The sequence below is a fragment of the Callospermophilus lateralis genome, unplaced genomic scaffold (genome assembly GCF_048772815.1).
Source record: "Callospermophilus lateralis isolate mCalLat2 unplaced genomic scaffold, mCalLat2.hap1 Scaffold_530, whole genome shotgun sequence".
Taxonomy (NCBI): Eukaryota; Metazoa; Chordata; class Mammalia; order Rodentia; family Sciuridae; genus Callospermophilus; species Callospermophilus lateralis.
Genome location: NW_027514463.1, coordinates 620,150 through 633,104, shown reverse-complemented (window position 1 = coordinate 633,104; position 12,955 = coordinate 620,150).

Sequence of the window (12,955 nt, the reverse complement as noted above, 5' to 3'; positions counted from 1 at the left end):
TTGCCATTATTTCCTAAACAAAATAGTGTCACAATTGTTTACATAGAATTGACATCATATGAAGTATTATAAGTTATCAAGAAATGATTTCAAATGTAAAAGAGGATTTTGTTTGTTATATGCAAATATGAATGCCACTTGTTGTGAGGGACTGGAGCACCTGAGGATTTGGATACCTGCAGGGTGACCAGGAACCCATCCTTCATGGACACCAAGGGACGATTGTATACCTATACCTACAGACATGCACACACACACACACACACACACACACACACACACACACACACCCTGACCTACATGCATTATATATACATTTTAAGAAAGGGAGTAAAATAATAGATTTGTATTCATGTTTGCTTATATCTGCATAAACAAGCTCTGGAAGGAACAAGGAAGTAATAAAAAGCAATTATCATCAGGGGATAAAAAGAAAAAAAGGCAGAAGTGGAAGGAAGATTCCTCGATGTTCATCTTGTTCTACCGTTTGACTTTTGAGGCACATGTATGTATTTCTTATTCAAAACAAGGCGGAGAGGCTGCTGGAGGCAGGGTCAGAGAAGCCTGCTGATGGAGGAGGAAGCTGACAGAGGACAAGGTGACCAACAACAGAGAGAAGTGGCTGCCTGGTGTCTCTTATCTCTCCTGACTCAGGGTCAGCACTACCCAGCTGCTCCTGTGCAGGCTGCTGCTGTTAATCAGTCTAATGGGAGCCCAGGGACCATCTCCCAGAATCCCAGAGTTTGTGCTCTGGGTGGACTGCAGAATCCACATTCAGCAAGACTCACCCACCCTTCTCTCCTTTACTTTTGGTAACCGAGATTGAAACCAGGGGCACTGAACCACTGAGCCACATCTCCAGCCCTATTGAATTTTTTAAAAATTTTGAAACAGGGTCTAAGTTGTGGAGGCTGGCATTGAATTTGGGATCCTCTAGCCTTAGACTCCTGGCCTGCTGGGACATAGGCATGTGCCTGACAGTGAACACCATTGTTAAGGAGGAGGCCAAGATGCATACAAGTTTTAAGAGAGAAGCAGTTTTAGTGCAACACTCCATTGCAATTCATAACAGCAAATATATGAGCATCTTCTATATGCCAGACACCACAGTAAGCATTTTGTGGAGACTCTGAGGATGAATGGAGAGGTAGGAGAAGAGAAGAGACAGCATACTAAGTACCAGCCATGTGACAGGAGCAATATTTATTGAGCTCTCTCTTTCTCTCTCTCCCACAGAAAACCAGCTTCCTATCATTACCATTTTCATTTCTCAGACAACGAAATAAGAACAGAGAAGTTAAACATTTTTCCCAGGGCATTGGGCTAGATGTAACCTTTTGATCCCGGGCCTTGGTTTATTGTGCCTGAGCCTCTGGGCCTTTGCTCTTGCTGTCCCTTGGACTGAGTTGCTCTTTCTCAAGATACCCACAAGGCTCATTCACTGCTTTCATTCAGGTCTCTACTTAAATCTCAGCTTGCAGGGCTACTGTGACTTGTCTATAGAAAATTCCACCCATCACTCTGCTCCCTTATGCTTCTTGGTGTTTCTCAGAGCTCATCACCATTAGCACCATTAACAGATAAAATATAAATATTTTACTTCTCTAGTTCATAAACTACCTACCCTGAGTATAATGAAGCCCTCTGAGGGCGGGGACTCTTGTTCTGTCCACTGAGTATCCTCAGTTGCCGCAGTCTCTGGCTGGGCACAAATCACAAGTCTCCACACAGCTTGTAGATTCAAACAGCAATTCTTTATTCCCGAACTCACACTGGCCGTCTACAAACACGTTCTGGGGGAATCCACATTCTCTGCCCAAATCCACTCTCTGCTTAAATCCACTCTCTGCCCAAATCCACTACTCCTGGGCTTCTGTCTTCCAAAATATACTGTCTGACCCTAAGAACTCAAGAGGAACTCAGCAGCAGGATACGCCCTATTCTAAAGGGGGAACACCCTAATCTCCTATTATGCTAAACCGCCCTGGTCCTTGAGCAAAGTCACCTTTCAGAAGTCCTTCCACTAGACAGCATGGGAGTAAGCTGGCAAGGAGATTGTCATACCTACTTGGCTGATGGCTCCCAGCACTCAGTGTCTATGAAAGTGCTGCGCACAGAGTAGGTGCTTAATGAATATTTGGTGAAGAAATGTACTCTAATAGCCCATGGATTACAGCCTGTGCCTTCGAGGAGCCTGACCCAAGGAGGGGGATGTGCTTAGAGAAGCAAAATCAAGGTGGGACCTGAGCTTTAATGAGGAGTAAAGGAGAAAGCCAAGCCGTTCTGTTTGCTCGGGGGCTGGCTTCCCCAGGGAAGAGGGATGGGGCTTCCCTGGAGGCATTAGTGGGGCTTTGCAGGTAAAAGAGAAAGAGGGCTGTGGGTCAGGGGAAGAGCATCAGCAGAGAAGGAAAACGATGTGCCAGTTGGTCATTCAGAGGCCAGTGTGGCAGTTGTGCCTGGTGTGCAGTGTGCAGAAGGCCCTGTGGAGCTGGCCTAGCGTCACTGTGCTAAGGAGCTCAGTACTCTCTGTCTGCAGAAGGAGGCATTGACATGTTTTTAGCAGGAAAGTGACATCACTATTCTAGGAAAACAGTAAAGATAGAGCCATTTGCAAGATTAGGAACTGCCATTTTTCTGGGCACCTACTATGTGTCAGACACCTTATGTGAAACTTCTTTTGAGTCATCCCAAAAAGTTACCACATAACTATTCTCCCTCACTGATACAGTGGTGGAGGTGCTGTCCGCTTTGAAGACACTCAAGATCACACAAATAATAGGATTAAGTCAAAATGGAGATACAAATCCTGGTTTTCCAGAACTCAAAGTCTATATTTCTCAGCCTCAGCTTGTAGTTCCCTACAGCCGGACAGGCCAACCTAGGGCTGCTTGCATTAGGATCTCCATGAAGCCATCATGAAATACAGGTTCCCAGACTCCATCCCTGGAGATGCACACTCTGTGAGTCTGGCAAGGATCTTGATTTCTGTTCTTTTTCAATCTCCTCAGGAGATTTGAATGCACGTCCAGGGGCAGGTGACAAGTGCCCTTTGCCTCACTGAAGGAGGAACTAATCAGGGGGAAAACCAGTGATAGGGATAGAGAGAGAGCAGTACTTCTCGTGTATACAAGGGAGATTGTGAAAGCGTGAGTTCAGGTAACACTGGTGGGAATAAGAGGTGTTGATTGCCCAGGAGGGTAGAAGGACTTGACCACAAACTGAATGGAGGGAAGGACCCCGAGGGAGGGGAGACTGAGATGCCAATAACAGAAATGAGGGATGCATTGGACCATCACTGGACAGTGCCTCTCCCATGTCAACAGCCTAAGTCCCAGCACTCTTCTAGGCACTGGGGAAACTGCAGTGGACAGAACAAAGACCCTACCCTCAGAGAGCCTCACTATACTCAGAACAGGTGTCCTCTAGAAACTCCTTAGCAAAGAGAAATGCAATAGTTCACCAATTGCTCAGTCCAGAACAGAACCAGACAGGGGTGAGTTGGAAGAGGAAAGGGGAAGACCCATAAGCAACCCCCTAAAGCCAGGATCCCTCAGTAGCAGACATTATTAGTTTATTGCTTATTTTTTAGTCAGAAGGTCTGAGAACCTGTAAGATCTGCTCTATGCTGTTTCAAGCAACAAAAGTTGGCAAATAGGTACAGAATCCTATTTTCCATCTGGGTTATGTGTCTGTCTATACAGATAATGAGAGGGTAACCAACTGCAATGAAAACCAAATACAAAAATAAAGAGCCCAATTTTCTATCTTAGCTTCACATGAGAGCCTGCCCATTTTTTTCAGGATTAGCTATACCAGAACAAACATCTGTGAAAAAACATTCTCCAAGGCATGTTTAATATAACTGAAACATGTCACATAGCCCAAAATGTCACTTCTTGAATTTTCTTTGTGCAACAATCACATTTCACAGCAAAATGCAAAAATGAATGTCACTTTCTAGGTGGTTCTATGAGCAGAGAGGTGAAATGATGGAATTTGCTTCTACAGCAATGTTCCAAATATGTTCCAGGCACTCCCTAGCCCTGGGCCCTCTACCACTCAGGAGAGAATTCTTAGCATTGGAGAAAGCTGTTTGGCAGGGGTGGTGGTCACTGGGAAATGTGGAGGTGGAGGAGAGCCCAAGATTTCCAAGACAGCTAATTTAGATTTAGAAACCCAATATTTTATTTTTTTCTTCAGTAAGGAAACTTAACCCCTCTTTTCCCCTGGGACAGAATCAACTTACTGCTGGGTTTCTGTTCTCATGACTAAAAGGCTCAGGGGTCACTCTAGTTAAACTGGGCTAACTGGGCTGCATGAAATAACCACACAAGAGACACAAATACCTTTTTTTTGGGGGTTGCTGTGACGACTCCTCTGACCTTAAGGGTCCAAAGAAAGAGAGAGAGCGTGAGAGCACATGCTGACCCCTTTCATTGAGGAGAAGCTATTCAAATGAGGCAAGGGGTCAGGTTTCAGGGTCTGAGTCTATCTTCATGATGTCCACTGTCAGCAGGTTGACTGACACCTGGGTAGGCCACACCCAAGGGCACAGTAAGAGGAGGGGACACACACAAGGCACTTCCATGGAAGATTCTATCCTAAACAGGGCAAGGGGTAATATCACAAAGGAACAGGTGAGCATAGATTCACCCATGGGGCTGTAGCAAGATGCACCCATTTCTGTGACTGAGCACCTCAGCACCCAGCTGGGGAGTGTAACTCAGTCACCCATAAGGTTGGCCTCCCACAACTTACTCCTGTGGAAGTCCTGTAAAAGCTAATGGCCTGGGCAGTGCCAACATCTAGCCAGACCCATCAGTGCCTAAGAGAGCCCGTAGTCCACTTCTTTCCAAAGGGGGAATATGTATCACAAAACTGAATCCAGTCTCATGATCATGACCCTGAACCAGATCCTGCTCATTGCCCATGGCTTCCTAGAAGACTTTCAGGGAAAATACTCCTGGGTAGGAGCAGGGAATTATCGGTGTTTTCCACATCCTCTTGTTTCAACTCTGTCCTCAGCATATTGAAATAAAAAATGTCGTCTCAATGGGATTTACTTCTCTTGTTCAGTGACATTGTGACAAAACCAAGAATCAGGCTTGCAGTGCACTGAACCCAGAAATACCAGGCATACGTGTGCATAAGAAAAACCTGTGGGGTCTCCTGAATTGCAGCTCACCCAACTGTTCCCATGCGACCATCAGCAACAGGACCAAGAAATAATGAATGCAATCTTCCCCCAGGTGATCTTGATACAGGGCGTGCACATCAGGGTTGAGAGCTTCCAAACTTCTATTTAGGAATGCAGGCACAAGCTGCAACTGCTTGGCCTCCTTCCTGGGACAGTCTCATGGGACAGTGTCAGGCATAGCACCTGCTGCCCAGTTGGCATTTGGCATCTTCAAATAAAAATCTTTCTGAGTATACCCAAGATGGCTGGCTTTTGAGCCTGTCTGCTTGGATAGTGTAGTTCATATAGTTATGGCTTAAATTTTGAAGGTGGTTTCATTGTTATTTTTAAGCAAACTTAAAAAGTAGTGTTTTGTTTATTTATTTTTAGGGCATCAAACCAACTTTTTCTCAGTGACTTTCTCAATGTTCTGGGATTTGGTCTTGAGAGTTGAGGATTAGCTGAAGACATGATTCTTTGGGGTAATATTACTCTGTGGAAATAGCTCAATAAATGATAGTGTTAGCTTCCAAGCAAAGGACAACAGAGAGGGCAGGAACTTAGGGCAGCCACATGACACCATAGCTCCTTGAGTTTATCTTATGTACACTTGTGGCCCCAGTGTCTGACTTAAGGCAGAGACTAAATAAGCACTGGTTGAATAAATGAATAAATTAATGAACATAATATATAATTTGGGAGAACTGATTTCTGTAGCTCCTTATTCTTTTTTCATAAGTTTATTTTACTTGCTATTTTTTATGTGGTTCTGTGGCTCGAACCCCAGTGCCTCACACATGCTTGGCAAGCACTCTGCCACTGAACCACAATCCCGGCCCAGTCCCTTACTCTTTTGAGCTTCAAAGTGTGTCATCTGTGGTTACTTGCCCAGCATCCATGTCCATCTCACCCTTTCCAATATTACTCCAAGTTTTCCAATCGTATTATATAGGATTGGTTCTTCCCAGAGTTCCAGGGGAGGATCCTGATCAATCAAGGAAAGTTAGCACACCCCCAACTCCCCCATTCACAGTGATGGACTGCAGAATAGGTAATCTAGGTCTATCAAGGCTGAAACTTAATTCTGAGATATTGCTTGAAGTGATAATTAAGGAGAATCTCTCGCTACCAGCTGCTCTTGAAAGAGGAAGCAATAGGGTTATTGGTAGCTATCTGGGGATCAGGAGGGAAGAACATGCTAAGAATGTACCAAACATAGGAAAGTGGAACCAACGAAGGAAGAAGAGATAACATAAAAGACTGTGGTAATGTTATTTTAGTTGCTGGAGCAAGTTATGTCTGAAGCCAGTATCTCTGGATTTTTTGCTTAAGTCAATCAATGTGATTGAGTGGGGTATTGTGTGACTTAGAGCCAAGAACATTGCAAATGGCATTACAATTTTAAAAAACAGCTTTTTAAACTCAATCATTAGAATTACACCAATTTTTTTCTTAGTATGCTATCATAATTGGGTTTAATGCTGCATGATAAATATATAATAACAAATAAATAAAAGTTATAGTCAGTAATAATCAATGAGAGCAAAGATATAGCATTAGTTTATACTAATGAGTTTGCATTAGCATAAAATTAATCTCTCAAGGATGATTTCTGAGCATTTTAAAGAGAAATGCAAAGGCGATTCCTGAGGTTCAGAATGGATTTACCAATAGGTTATTTCAAACGGAACAAATTTAACGTTCTGATAGCTTTTTTGGACTTTCAGAAAAAATGCTATTGTTTTAGTATATTTAGATTTTTAGAAGTACCTCACTCATTGTTGATTCCTAATATTTATTCTCTGGCCTTCAGAAAGTGTTTACTGCAAAATCAAACAAATGAATGGGAGATGGTCTTGGGAATGTGATGGCGTACTATGAACCTGATAATAATAGTATGAAATACCTTTGTAAGTGCTCTAATATCCCAACTCAAAGAATTCATGCATCCAGGACAATCAAAAGAGAGTTCTTTCTCAGTACTGTCCTGTAGGGCATTGATTGGTATATTTTTGGTGCTGTGAATGACACTCTCCTTATTTTTGGAGATGCAGATCACTAGGGGTTCTGAAATAGACCCTAACTGACCGTTAGCTGGGTCGAGTAAAGAGGAACTTTTTATATACCATTATGTTTGTGTTAAATGTCCTAAGCCATTCCTTTTTCCTAATAAAGTTTTATGATTCTAGAACAAATATTTAAAATGTAAGTTAGATCCGAAAATCAATTTAAACCCAATACCCAAGGGTAAAATTGATATTGTGGACATGTAATTAGCAAGGTTCTTTCTAGCTTCCTTTGGACATAAAAGTGTTTTTAAGAGATAAATTAGGTGGCTTTTTCTAAGTTCACTTAGAAAAAGATGAAATAAATTTGAGCCTATGCCATCTTTTCGCTTCAGTAAAGCTCTTCATGGTGGCATTTACTCAACAAATATTTATTGGGTAGTTAATGTATGCAAGGTTTTGTGCAAGGCTGGGCAAGTCATGGAATGCCCAGCACCTCTCTCCACAGGTATTTTGTTGATTTACTGTCAGAGCACTTCACACTCCATTAGGAAACGAACAAAAACATCCAATTACTAAGTCATTAGCAGTGTCATTTAAAATCAAAGATGGGAATGCAGAGCGCAGGATTGCAAGAACCCTTAGAGACCCAGCACAGCCCCTTTATTTCACAGATGGAAGAACAGACTCGTGCAGTAAAGAAAGATCGAGGTGCCTCTTCATGTGCTGACGTGGGAAGACAAAAACAAGATATTTGAGAAGCTGAAACAAGCAAGCTCAAGAACACAAAGCAGCATTCACCACTTGGGCCAAACAAAGTCCCAGCCACAGATGCCTTGGTGCTAGGCTTTTTTTTTTTTAACAATGGGAAGGGAATGCCTTAGAAAACTGACAGAGGCCATCCATGGGGAAGGGAGAAGGGGCATTGGAATATGAGTTGGGGGCTGGTTTGTGGGTTACAGGAAAATTTTATTTTTATTTCTCTAATGTTTTATCTTCTTTGCAGCTTTGTGTTGCTTTTGCAACAAGTAATCTACAGGTGTGTGCTTGTGCATATGTATTTATAATATACATACAGTCACACATCACTTAATGAGGGGGATAGACAGGAGCTATGCATTGCCAAGTGAATTCAATGATGTGCAGACATCACAGAGAACATCCCCATAAACCCACTTGGTATGGCCACTACATACCTGGGTTGTAGAGTATATACTATTCTGTGTACAGTCCACTGTTAACTGAAGTGTCATTATGCAACACACATCTATATCTGTCTATATTTATATGGATGATAAATGTGCATATATGTATATGTACACATGCATATATACATATATTTAAAAATGTATATATTATTTTAAATACATAGGAAAAAGTCTTGGAGACTTTCTGGTTGTGAGTCAGGCTTGTTTCTGGGTCCCACTCTGGATAACAGTTCACCATTTTATGTGAAACTTCTGCACAGTTACTTAGCCTCTCTGAGCTGTGGTTTTTCTTATATATGAGATGGAGATAATAATAGTACCCATCAATTAGGGCTGTAATAAGAATCTAAGGTTCAGTTGCTTAGTGCAGTGGTTAGCACAAGGCAGGTTCTCAATGGACATTAGCAATAACAGCAACATCAGTAACCATATTAATAATTATTTTTATAGCATATTATTTTAATATTTATATTATAATACTTTATATTATTTTTACTGGGACCTAGTAGAGCCGAATGAGAACCTGCCTCCTCTGGCCCGGGTACGGTCGATTTCCAACCCACCACACCCCTCCTTCTCTCTCTCTGGAGAATTACTGAGTCAGGAAGATGATACCAAGAAAAGAGAACATGATTTTGAAGTGCTGACCATTGTTTTCTTCATGAGCGGAGCTGACTGGGCCACTAATGCTCAGATATGACCTCTGTTCCAAAGAAGTCATCCTTAGCGACCAAACATTATTATTTGCAGTTAATTTTTTAGTGGATAACTGCATATGATACTATAGGCTGAATTATGGCAAAGATCATAATTTACAGAAGTCAACATATTTTACCCTTGATGACCAAATGTGCAAAAAATAAAAATAAGCCTCATATTGAAAGTCAGACCACCTCCCTTCTGAAAGCATTCCTAAAGTAGGTCTTGGAGGTTGTAGAGACTCTGCAACCCATAGTGTATATATATAATTATATACACTCTACAATTCCAGTCTTGGAGGCTGTGGCAGGTGCTGAGTTAATTCCTTCCTTGGTGGAAAAAGAAGTCTTTCGGGTTTTGGTGCTGTGGCGTGGGACTGAGTGTGTTCTACACCACCAGCATTTGAGAAGGCAGGCTGGCTAAAGACTTCTGAGGAGGCTTGCATTTCTGGTACTCACAGTATGATTTCCATATTGGAGGCTGGTATTCTTCAGCATCTAGGAAAAAAAAAAGAAAGAAATCACTCTGCAGGTCTGCACATCAAACTGTCAACAAGTATCTTCTCTGGAGGGGTAACTGTCATCAGTACTTGCCATCCAGTCCCAGGGGATTTTCCACTAATTTAGGGGACAGTTCCAGGCATGAGGAAGGGAATGTGCATGGCAACCTTGCGGACCCAACAGCACTTTCTTCAGATCTCTTACTGTGATGGCATCAATTGCCTAACAATTTTCATAGAGCCCAGTAAATCAAAAAAGATTTTTAAAGCAATTAACTTGGTTGCACCCTCTAGTAATCCTTTCAAACACTATTTACTCAACTTGGCATAATAAACATATAATTTACCTCACAGTTTCCAATCAGACCTTTAGCCCATTTATTAAGATTTGAGGACAAGATGTGAAGTGGCAAGTATGGAATATTAAATGTGGAAAGTTGAACAACCCAACTCACTGAGCTCCTAAAAATCCTGGGTCGGACAGCAGAACACTGATGATCCAATTGGAATTGCATTATCTCCTTGAATTAACTCCAATGTGTGACTTAGAAAATTTTCAGAAACCTCTCAGCAATCAGAAGTGTCAGAGCAAGAGAATTACAGCAAAACGGAGAGGATGAAATTGGCATTCATCACTCCAGAAAACAGACAATGGGAGAAAAATCTGCTTGTTCAGTCAACTCAACAACCCTGAGCTGACAACTGAGCTTATTATTCTGATGCGGTGATTATAGAGTCCTCTTGGCTCACAGCTATGAAGACTTGTAAAATATACTCCAGCCTGATAGCCAGGGGAGAGAATTCTTTCCCCCAAATCACAAGGCATAGATCTGCAGGGCACATGAAGAGTTCTCTAATTCAACTTGTGTTATCCTCCACTCCCAGGAAACCCACAGCCTGTCCCTACAGGGTCCCCCTCCTTGGCTCCTGTGCTGCTTAATCTCAGGCAAGCAAATGGCTTGAGAGTTTTTTCCTATTTGAGAAAGAAAACTAACACAAAAGTGGTAACTTCTCCCAAATCCCACTTAGTTACACTTGTGTAGCTTAAATTATTTTACAATGAATATCTTGCTTTCTTGGCCCAGCATATCACAGCACTCAATCAATGCCTGCAAAGGTCAATTCATATAAATGAGTCTGTTGCTACCCCTGTAGGGTCAGGAACCCACATATGAATAATCAGCTGAGTAGCCACACACACAAATACAGCACACTGAAAATGGCTTATGCTGTTCAGTCAGATTGCTGAATAAATATGGGTGCTCACTCTCAATACTTTTGTCAAATTATCTTATAATAGTGAGCTTGTAATTTAAATGATCAATTAATTTCATCCCATATGTAACAAACCAATTTTAATGGGCTAACATGAGTGTTCTTTTTTTAAAAAAAAAAACCTATTTAAATAAAATAAATCAATTTGATTAGCTTATAATAAAGTTCTAGAATCATCTATCCCATGATACCTTACCAGAAAAGCCAGACCCTGTGTGTTAAAGTGTGGATGAAATCTTTGAAAACATTTTTTTTTCAAAGATGATAAACACACAACACATTGACACATTGCACAGAAATGTTTACCCATCCACCTCAAACTATATTGTCTTGTCATTTCAGAGGACATTTATTCTATGAGGCAAGTACAACCCACAGACTTCAAAGTGGTCAGGACTGTTCATGACCTAAGCACCACTCTCTACATATTGGGAGGCATCCCTAAGACAGAGGAGGTAGTCAGTCCCCTTTATGCAGATCTTTGAATATAGTCTAGCTGCTCAGCTTGGATCTGCTGAGGTTTTCTTACCTAAAGCCAGAAGTTTAAATAAATGACCTCTCACTTTCCATTTCAGTCTTATTGTTCTGAGAAAAACCTAGGATTGGGTTTCAATGGAAATGTTTGGGCCCCAAACTAAATTTGATAGAGGCTGCCCTGAATGTTCCATAAATCACCCTCCCCTTTCCAGCTGCTCCCTATTGGTAACACAACATGGAGGTGAAAACAGCACCTACAGAAACTAGAAATTAGAACCCTCCCTTGCACAAAATCCACCCCACTCCATATTGTCCCTCTGTGCTACGGTAAAATTAAGCACCCTCCTGTGGCCTAAGGCACAGCGTCATCTGCAGCTACCCATGACTGCTGCATGCAGACATTCCCCTTTCTACTTCTCATCCAATCCTACAGCCTTCCTCTCAGTTCCTAGAGCAAGTCAAGCTCTTCCAAGTCTCCAGCCTTTGCTCTTGTGGACTCTCCATGTAAAAAGACCTGCAATAGATCTTGGCATGGCTCACTTGCTCTGCCACATAGGGCTCAGCTCAAATATCACCTCCCAGGGGCTTTCCCTGCCAACCTCACAGAGTGGCCTTCCCCCTCCCTTCCAGTCCCTCTCCTAACACACGGATTATTTTTCTTCATAATGTTTATTACCATCTGAAATTATTTATTGATTTGTTGATTTGTTGGGACTGGTTTCACTCCACTATTTGTCAAACTCCATTAAAGCAGGAATTTTGTCTCATTCACTTTTGCATTCCAGCCCTTAGAAGAGTAGCAGGCATAAAACAAGTCTTAAAAACTAAAACTAAAATGTGTTCTATAAAAGAATGAACTGTCGGGGTTCAAGTCCTAACCTCCCTCCTGAGGCATTGTGGGAATTCAGGGAGACTGCATAGTCTGCCTAGCACACAGCAAGTTCTGAAGGAAGCCCCACAAACGTGCACCACTCCTGGGCCATCCCTTACCCTGATCTTGTTTTTGCTCCCTCCACGGAGCCAATGACTGTCTCCATTCTTGCTCCCAGATCTGGAGCCTGTAATTAAGTTCCAGTGCTGTTGTCATGGAAGGTTTTTCTTTGCCATAAAAGAATTCAAATTGAGAGGCCATTTGTCATGCTCCAGTGGAACAACTATAATTACCTTGGCCTTAGAGACACGTTTCACAAACCACTATAGCACACTGATAGGAGGCTTGGTCAAGTGACAGAGCACAAAATATTTTTTAATATATTGAAACAAATCTTTAGCTGCTTCTAGCAGCATTCCCCAGACACACACTATTTGCTCTGACTTCATACAACACTCTTCAGTGATCTGCCTCACTCTTGAATAGCCTGACACTCTTTTTAAAAAAACAAAACAAAACAGGAATGGGTTTTCAAGGCCATTTAGTTGACCTTCATCATTTGACAAATGAGGAAAAGGAAACACAGAAAGATTGAGGGGCTTCTTCAAGGTCATGAGCAAGTTAAAGGCAGAGGTGGGAGCTTTGTCTTCCAGGCCCTCGACAATTCAGTCATCCCTGCCAGGCAGCCCCCCTCATTTACATATATTGAAATCACAAAAACAAAATTATCATATAACAGATTTA